Below are 8,742 nucleotides of genomic sequence, written 5' to 3'. Positions count from 1 at the left end.
TATATCCCATATCAAGGAAAGAGTCAGGGATGGAAAAGCAGAATGTTTTAGTATAGATGATGAAGATGTGTTATGGTTCAAGGATCGCCTGGTGGTACCAAAAGTTCCTGAGTTGCGGCAGTCAATTCTAGATGAGGCACATGCTACTAGGTTATCTATCCATCCGGGAAGCAACAAGATGTACCATGATTTGAAGCAAAGATTCTGGTGGACTAAAATGAAAATAGAGATTGCTAGATATATAGCAAAGTGTGATATTTGTCAAAAGGTGAAAGCTATACATTTGAGGTCTGCTGGTGAATTACAACCATTGCCTATTCCATCTTGGAAGTGGGAGGACATAAGTATGGACTTTATTGTTGGTCTACCCAAGACATCAAAGGGATTTGACTCAGTATGGGTTATTGTAGATCGACTCACTAAGTCAGCACATTTTCTTCCAGTCAAGACCACATATCCTACGATCCAATATGCCAAAATGTATTTAGCAAGAATCATGAGTCTCCATGGAATACCCAAGACTATTGTGTCAGATAGGGGTACACAGTTTGTCTCCAGCTTTTGGAAACACTTACATGCTTCGTTAGGTACCAAACTTCTGTATAGTACAGCTTATCATCCGCAGACTGATGGACAGACTGAAAGAGTTAATCAAGTACTTGAAGACATGTTAAGATGTTGTGTCCTTAACTATTCCAATAAGTGGGATGAGTGCTTACCTTTGACCGAGTTCTCATACAACAATAGTTATCAGGAAAGCATTAGAATGGCTCCATTTGAAGCACTCTATGGTCGTAGATGCAGAACATCGTTGAGTTGGTCTGAGCCAGGAGAGAGAAGATTCTTTGGAGTTGACCTTGTGAAAGAAACCGAAGACAAGGTTAGGCAAATACAGAGTAATCTGAAGATAGCTCAGTCCCGCCAAAAGAGTTATGCGGATAGACGACGGAGACCATTGGTATTCAACAAAGGAGATTTTGTATATCTGAAAGTATCACCAATGAAGGGAGTTAACCGTTTTGGTGTTAAAGGAAAGTTGGCACCCCGATACATTGGACCATATCAAATTTTGGAGAGGTATGGAAAAGTGGCATATCGCTTGAAATTACCTGAACATCTCACAGCTGTGCATGATGTGTTCCATGTTTCTCAATTGAAGAAGTGTCTCCGAGTGCCTGAACAAAATGTTGAAGTTGAAGGAGTGGAATTAGAACCGGATTTAACTTACTCCGAATATCCTATCCGAGTGCTGGATCAGAAAGATCGTGTTACTCGAAGACGGACAATCAAGTTCTATAAAATACAATGGAATCAACATTCAGAAGAGGAAGCTACTTGGGAATCAGAAGATTACTTGTTAGAAAAGTTTCTAGAGTTTCTAGCGTCAATATAGAATAGAGTAATGTTAGTTGAGTTCGGTTACTACAAGTTGTGTTTTGAATAAGAACCTCAGTTGTTTTATGGAAAAGTTCTGGATGTTTTTGGATTGACACATTTCCTTTTCCATTACTTACTCTATGGCTTAGAATCTCGGGGCGAGATTTCTTTTAGGGGGAAGGATTGTAACACCTCGGGTGTTTAAATATTAAAATCTGACATGTCATCATATGCATTGCAAAGCATTTGGCATTTGGTGAAAACTTTGAGATGCATACACTAAAACGAGTTTATATTCATGTGGTATGTGTTGAATTGTATTGTTTGATTTAAATTCAAAGTTTGTTTTTGGAGTTTTTCAAGTTGTTTAGAAAAATTTGAGAGTAATTTGTGAATTTTGGCGAATGACAATTTTGTAATTTCTGTGAACAGTGTCCACCGCCTAAGCTACATTGCCGTCGGACCTTCTTCGGCGTTCCAGGCGCGTCGTGGCTGTCCTTGATGTCGTGCTGGTGCGGTGAAGGCCACAGCGCAGCTTCCTTGAGCTTCTGCACCGCGCTATAAGTACCAAGACGTAGTCGTCGTCGTTTTTCTTTTTCCTTTGTTTTCACCACCGCCGTTGCCATCTCGGTAAAGGCCATCCTAGTTCCATCTTTTCCTTGCGAATCCAGCCAGCTAACATTGGTCGCCGGAAATTGCCAAGAATCCGCTGTCCACGTCTTTCTTCCTCGCGGTCGGCAACTTCACCGCCGTGGGCGTGTCATCGTGGCCAGAGCCCTCCGGTGAGCCGTTGTTCGTAATCAGTGTACTTACGGCTTTGTCTCGATGCTGTAGTACTTAATCAGTTGTTGTTTTATCATTTTGATCACTGCAGTCGCCGGTTCTCCCTCACCGACGATCTTTGCTCCGCCGTGATCACCGTAGTCGTCGTCACGCCTCTCCATTGCTCCTCCGACCCTGCTCGTTGCTCAGTCATGTTCGGGGTGAGGTGTTGAATCCTTCTGTGCTTAGTGTTTAACCTCTATCGTGCTTGTGTCACTAGTGTAGTGCGGTCGTGCCATCGTGCCGCCATGGTCATCGCTGTTCTCGGTCCAGTATGGAATTGGAGTGGTGTATCAGCTAATGTAGTGGTCGGATAGTTCACCGTAGTGGTCGGATAGTTCACCGTAGTGGTCGGATAGTTCACCGTAGTGGTCGGATAGTTCACCATAGTGGTCGGATAGTTCACCGTAGTGGTCGGATAGTTCACCGTAGTGGTCGGATAGTTCACCATAGTGGTCGGATAGTTCACCATAGTGGTTGGATAGTTCACCGTAGTGGTCGGATAGTTCACCGTAGTGGTCGGATAGTTCACCGTAGTGGTCGGATAGTTCACCAAAGTGATCGGTGCTGGCGTGGTCACATCAGTTACGAATATGGGTTGGTTAGTTTGGTTTGTAACTGTACTGCGAAGAAAAATTGTATCCAATTTATTAATTTTTGCATCCATCATCGAGCATCATGTTTCATATTCCGCATCATGTTAAACATGGCAATGTTACTACGTGTAGTAAACGAAGGTGAACACGTGGTAGTTAATCAAGTTGCGGAGGAGGTTGATCTGTCTATTGAGGTCGGATCGAATACTTGTGTGACGTCGCAGGAACCAGACTTTTCTGTCAACGAAGGCAAGCCCCGGATGCATACAACCCTACCTTGTGTTTTACAAATTAATTTCGCTTTTGCTTTCCGTTACTGCATTAAGTGATTAGGAGTTAAGTAAGAGCCTAATTGGTGCATTACCATCCTTGTTATTCCATATTTACCATATTACCAGTTTTAAACTCGTATATGCCTAGTTTTGCTTAGCTATGCGTAGAACGATGAAAGTCGGGTGATTACCTGTCACCTGCAAGTTTTAAATGGAACATTGGTTACTTATGTTATCACGTGATATGGGAATGTAGAGTAATAAATCTAGACCGGGCGGACTCGGTGTGTGTGAGCCACAAGACATGGAGGTCTTGTGAGCGGGTTCTTTCCGCCTGTGTCGATTAAGGCACGTCCGTTGTTGAATTGCATGAGGTGAGAATTTGTAGTACTAACCACATATTCCGGTAAGCCTGAACTTGGCGATTCTGTTACGAGAATGGCTACTCGCGCACTGGGAGTGGAGAGATGGCAGGAATAGCGTGTACCCACGTGGCTATGGGCTGGATTGGTGGAGTACTATATTCTTGGGTGGCGCGGACCCGTTCTTGTTTTAGAGGATCCAAGGGTAGGTTGGTATATGTAGGTCAGGGACCTGCATATGTCGTGTGGTCTGGAAGTCCCAGCTGGGTTTTTAATCGGTTCGAATCGTCGTTGCTCCTCGGTTATGGAGACTCAACTCACTGTTCATCATCGTAGTATTAATAACTGGAACTTGAGAATGGTTGATGAAGGTGTTGGATATGAAGTTTCATGATCTCATTACGGATCGTGTTATCTTTGTATATGATTTTATGAAGTTTAAATTGTTGAAATAAAGAATTTTGGCAAAGAGCTTTTACGCAAAATAACTTTGATTATTGCTAAAACCATACCTTGAATCCTTGAGCCTGCATTCCTGAGTTCTATCAGTTTTATTTCGGTTAAGTCTTGTTGAGTACTTTTGTACTCAGGGTTCGTTGACCCTTGTTGCAGGTGAGCCTCATGAGCAGATCTGTTTTGGATCGTGCTGCATGACAGTTGTACCTTGTGATGACGATGAGAAGTAAATGTGTGGCCCTTGGGCAGGGCAATCTCCTTGTGTGTTTTGTATTATATTATAATGCCACTCCACTATTTCGTTTTGTAATAAACATCGAACCTAGTTGCGAGGTTTGAAACTACTGTTTTGTAAATTATGTTATTGTAAGACTTCCGCTGTTTTTACTCTGGTGTCGATATTTGAATAAATGTTGTAATACTACAATGACTCTGTAACGTGATCCTGCTCGGAAATCGTGGATGATTCGGGGTTCCACGGGGACACCCGACAGTCTTCTTAAGTTACTAGGAACATATGCATAGTCGTCAGAGGTCGTTGGACAGTGACAGGTGCATGTGGGTCCTATAATTTAGGAGGTTCTGCCACACCCTACCCAGACGCGCCTCTACAAAAGCCGCCCCTACAAATCGATTTGTAGGGGCGGCTGAAAAATGAGCCGCCCGCCCTACAAATCCATTTTCCAGAAATCACAATCGCGCGCTTCGCAGCTGCTAGTGTTTGAACCCGTGACCTCAGCCTCGCGCGTTCCTTGCTCTAACCACTACACCTCACACTCAATTGTGTCTATCAGATATTCCTTCTACTTATATTATGCTCAACCAAATTTAAAATGAGTGTTTGGGATTCTAGACGAATTTGAATGAAAAAGTGGTCAACTACAAAGTTGTACAACGTTTCGAGATCTACAAATTTTATTTTTGTTGTTTCTCCATCAGAGGTCGTTTGAAAATTTTGAATTTCAAATGTTGGAATTTAGACATAATTATTCTCAACTAGATGATTTCAAATGGAAAAGTGGTAAACTACAAAGTTGTATAACTTTTTCAGATCTACAACTTTCGTTTTTGTTGTTTCTCCATCCGAGGTCGTTTAAAATTTGAATTTCAAATATTGGAAATTTTGACATAATTATCCACAACTAGATGATTTTAAATAAAAAAGTTGTTAACTACAAACTTGTATAAATTTTCGAGACCTATAGATTTCGTTTTTGTTGTTTCTCCATTCGAGGTCGTTTGAAAATTTCAAATTTTAAATGTGAGAAATTCAAACATAGTTTTCCTTGACAAGATGATTTTGAATAAAAATGTTATCAACTACAAAGTGGTATAATGTTTTGAGATCTATAACTTTTATTTTGGTTGTTCTTCGTCCGAGGTCATTTGAAAAATTCAAAATTCACATTTAAGAAATTCAAGCATAACTTTCCTTGACAAAATGATTTCAAACGAAAAAGTTGTCAACTACAAAGTTCTATAACTTTTCGAGATCTATAACTTTTATTTTGGTTATTTCTCCATCCGACGTCGTTTGAAAAATTCAAATTTCAATACTTCATTTTCAATACAAATGGATTTGTAGGGGCTGCTGGATCTAATAGGCTGCTGGATCTAGAGCCGCCCCTACAAATAGGACCATTTGTAGGGGCGGCTAATAACACCAGCAACCCTTACAAATTGATTTATAGGAGCAACTCGTTTAGGGAACCATTTATAGGGGCGCTTTTAGATTGAGCCGCCCCTAAAAAAAGGAGACGTTGCTACAAATCATTTATGTAGTAGTGTATCTCTATCCCATAAGTTTCTTTCATATGTTTGTCTAAACTGATCTTTAATTAAGCCATGCATCATCAAAGGTCATCCCAGTGTATATGTGTGGTGTATGGTTACTAGGAGCCCCTATAATTGGAGGCAGTTTTGGTAAAATACTTAGAAGTAATTCAATGGCATACCATATTGAGGGTGTTCTTGTGAACTTGCAGCCGATGTGTCAAAGGTGAATTTCCATGTGGTACAGTACCAACAACAGTATTAGCAAAATTCTTCTAAATATCATTATATCCTCTATCGTGCCTTGCATGCTAACTCTATTTATTTTGTTACCGCATTGATTAAGAGCATGCATAAGTTGATCCGTAGTATAACCGAGGATGAAGATGAACTCAAATTTGTTTATACCTTGGCTTGTGCATCGATGGGGGAAGGGGAGGACCACATCCTTGAGCTTGATGACAGTGCCTTGCCTGCCATGGAGAAGTGCGACATGTAGTACGACATGGCTTCATCTTCACAATTCTTTCTTTCTTGGTCCATCTCTTCTTGGATCTTCTTTCTAAGTCCCTCAAATCCCTTCCGATGCTCAGCCGACAATTTATCAAAAGCCAACCTTATGATGTTATCAGTGTCGACCTCACTAGGTTTGGGATCTGATTGCCAAGACATGGATGCTGGCTTTTGTAGATTGATCTTGATCTTCTTTCCCAGTGGAGTTGCCAAAAAGGGTGTTGATGCGAAGATTGGTCACACACCCAAAGGACTAACACACCCAGTTCGCATGAGAAAGTTGTTTAGACCACTCAAGGATCAAATTCATGGCGAGGCAAGGAAAACCAGCCTGGGCCCTCGGCGAAAAAACTCGAAATGTCTCCTAGGAAGGAGCATGTAGTAGAGGTGCAACTAGGGTTGTTCTAGGTTGACAAGGCCACCTTTTTCTCGAAAACACAGGAGAGCTGCGCTTCATTATATTAAAAAGAAAATATGGGACAAGAACCTAAGCACCCACAAACACACACACACACACACTCTACACACGCCAAACTAAAGTTTTAGACTACACTCTTGCCTGCTAAACATAAAAAGACGACCACAAAAACAAACAACCAGGCCACTCTAAGTCAAGGAAGAGAGGCTTGGTGCGCCTGCTATCTCCCAAAGATGTTGTTCCTCGATGGTAACATTAAGTGCCCTTGCAATGCTAGGAGCAGCTCCGTCAAAAACACAAGAATTGCGGTGAGTCCAAAGAACCCAAGCCACCTAGATCATCCACAAATATCATTGATAGAAGTACATAATAGCATATACGGGGTTAGTAGAGCTAGGGTTTGGAAAAGTAAAATAGTAGTTTGGTTTGTTTTTTGATAGATTGGATGCTCAATCGGCTATAACCCCTTGTTGCTTGTCAAGCGGCGGGTCAACCTAGAGAGAGTAGAGAGTGTCAGGCAACAAATGGGTCTATATGCAAGCATGGATAATTAGGCCAGTGTGGCGGGATACGATATCCAAGCGGCCCTATACGACCATAGTGAGGGTTTCCTACTTGCAGCTTGTGTACATATTATCATATGTTACCTACAAATAGTTTCTGGTGCGCTCTGCTATCCTCTCCGATCCAAGTGATCATTTATAGTACCTATGTCAAAAAAAGAATAAATAAAAGAGTGACCTATGTTGGACCCTCTCGGACTACTAGCCTATAATAGTCAATCTTTTTTTCTTTAATTTGTTTTCACTTGATGTTGTATTTTGGAACAGAGGACTCAAAATTTTGACGTTGGGTATTTAAAATGTTGTTTATTTTTATAACCTAAAACCTAATATTTTGGTCGTACAATGCAACATAGTTGTAATTATATAATACTAGAAAATATATCCGTGTGTTGCAACAGAAGATACATGGTCTTCTATTCTAATGTGTCTTGGAAACCATATCATGGCTAGATGCGTTTCAGGTCATGGGCTGGATACTAAACCAATCACAACTGGTATCAATAATTCATAACATTGTACTCTTAGGGCCTATTTGGATCATTGAAATTGAATTCATTCTAATAATTGCAATTTAGACATAGATTAATTAAGCTAATATAGTTGTATATGGAATATATTTGTATATTTATTGTTAGGCATACAAGGGGCATACTTATATGTTGCATTTCTATTGTAGGGAAGTGAGTTGAAGAGTGTGCTATAATTTGGAGAGTAGAATTATAGCATAGTGATCCATAGAATCTATTTCCATCTCTCACCCTATGAATTTGAGATAGGCTTATTTGTGAGCTTGGAAAAGTTATGGAATATCAAATTCCAAGCCAAATAGCCTAATCCATTAAGTAGATTTCAATTCCTCCAAAATAAAGGGATCCGAATGGCCCTTAGGGAAACCAACAAAAATCTTATGCTCGGAGAAGTGGAGAGATAGACAAATTGGTGGAGATGAAGAGAGTAAACAATGAAAATATTGAGAAAAATTCTTTTAATATTGTAAGAATATAGATAGCAAATATACACATATATTACAACGGAAAAAATCCTTGCATCTCATGATCATGTTAAAAATAAAAAAAACTTTAATTATGTAATAATTTTATAGTTTATTCATTAGATTTATGGTAAATAGAAAATTAGATAACTTTTATGTAAAATTACCAAACACAAAATCTATGAGTTGGCAGCTATGTGTTTTATACCAAAGTACCAAACATTCATGAAAAATGAGGAAGGGAATGATATATATGTATTTATATTTTTGCTCTTTCTATAAAATTTTAAAGCTACTGTTTGTTTTATGATGACTATTATATCCATAATATAAACTAATGTTGGTAATAATATGATAATACCCTATAAAGCCTATATAAAATTTAAAATATAAACTTGATAAAAAATTTTACTGTTACAAAGCACATATAATTTTTACTTTTAAATATATCATAATTTAATTTCATACTTTACATACATTGGTACAGCTAGATATCAAGTTACTTAAATTTTTGTGTACCCATAAAAAATATAATTCTAATATCTGATTAAATCTAGCAAGGTAGCAGTTGCCAACGTGTCAAAAGACTGGTCTAT

Source organism: Miscanthus floridulus, chromosome 3 (assembly GCF_019320115.1).
Source record: "Miscanthus floridulus cultivar M001 chromosome 3, ASM1932011v1, whole genome shotgun sequence".
NCBI lineage: Eukaryota > Viridiplantae > Streptophyta > Magnoliopsida > Poales > Poaceae > Miscanthus > Miscanthus floridulus.
Note: the sequence above shows the minus strand (reverse complement) of the source record.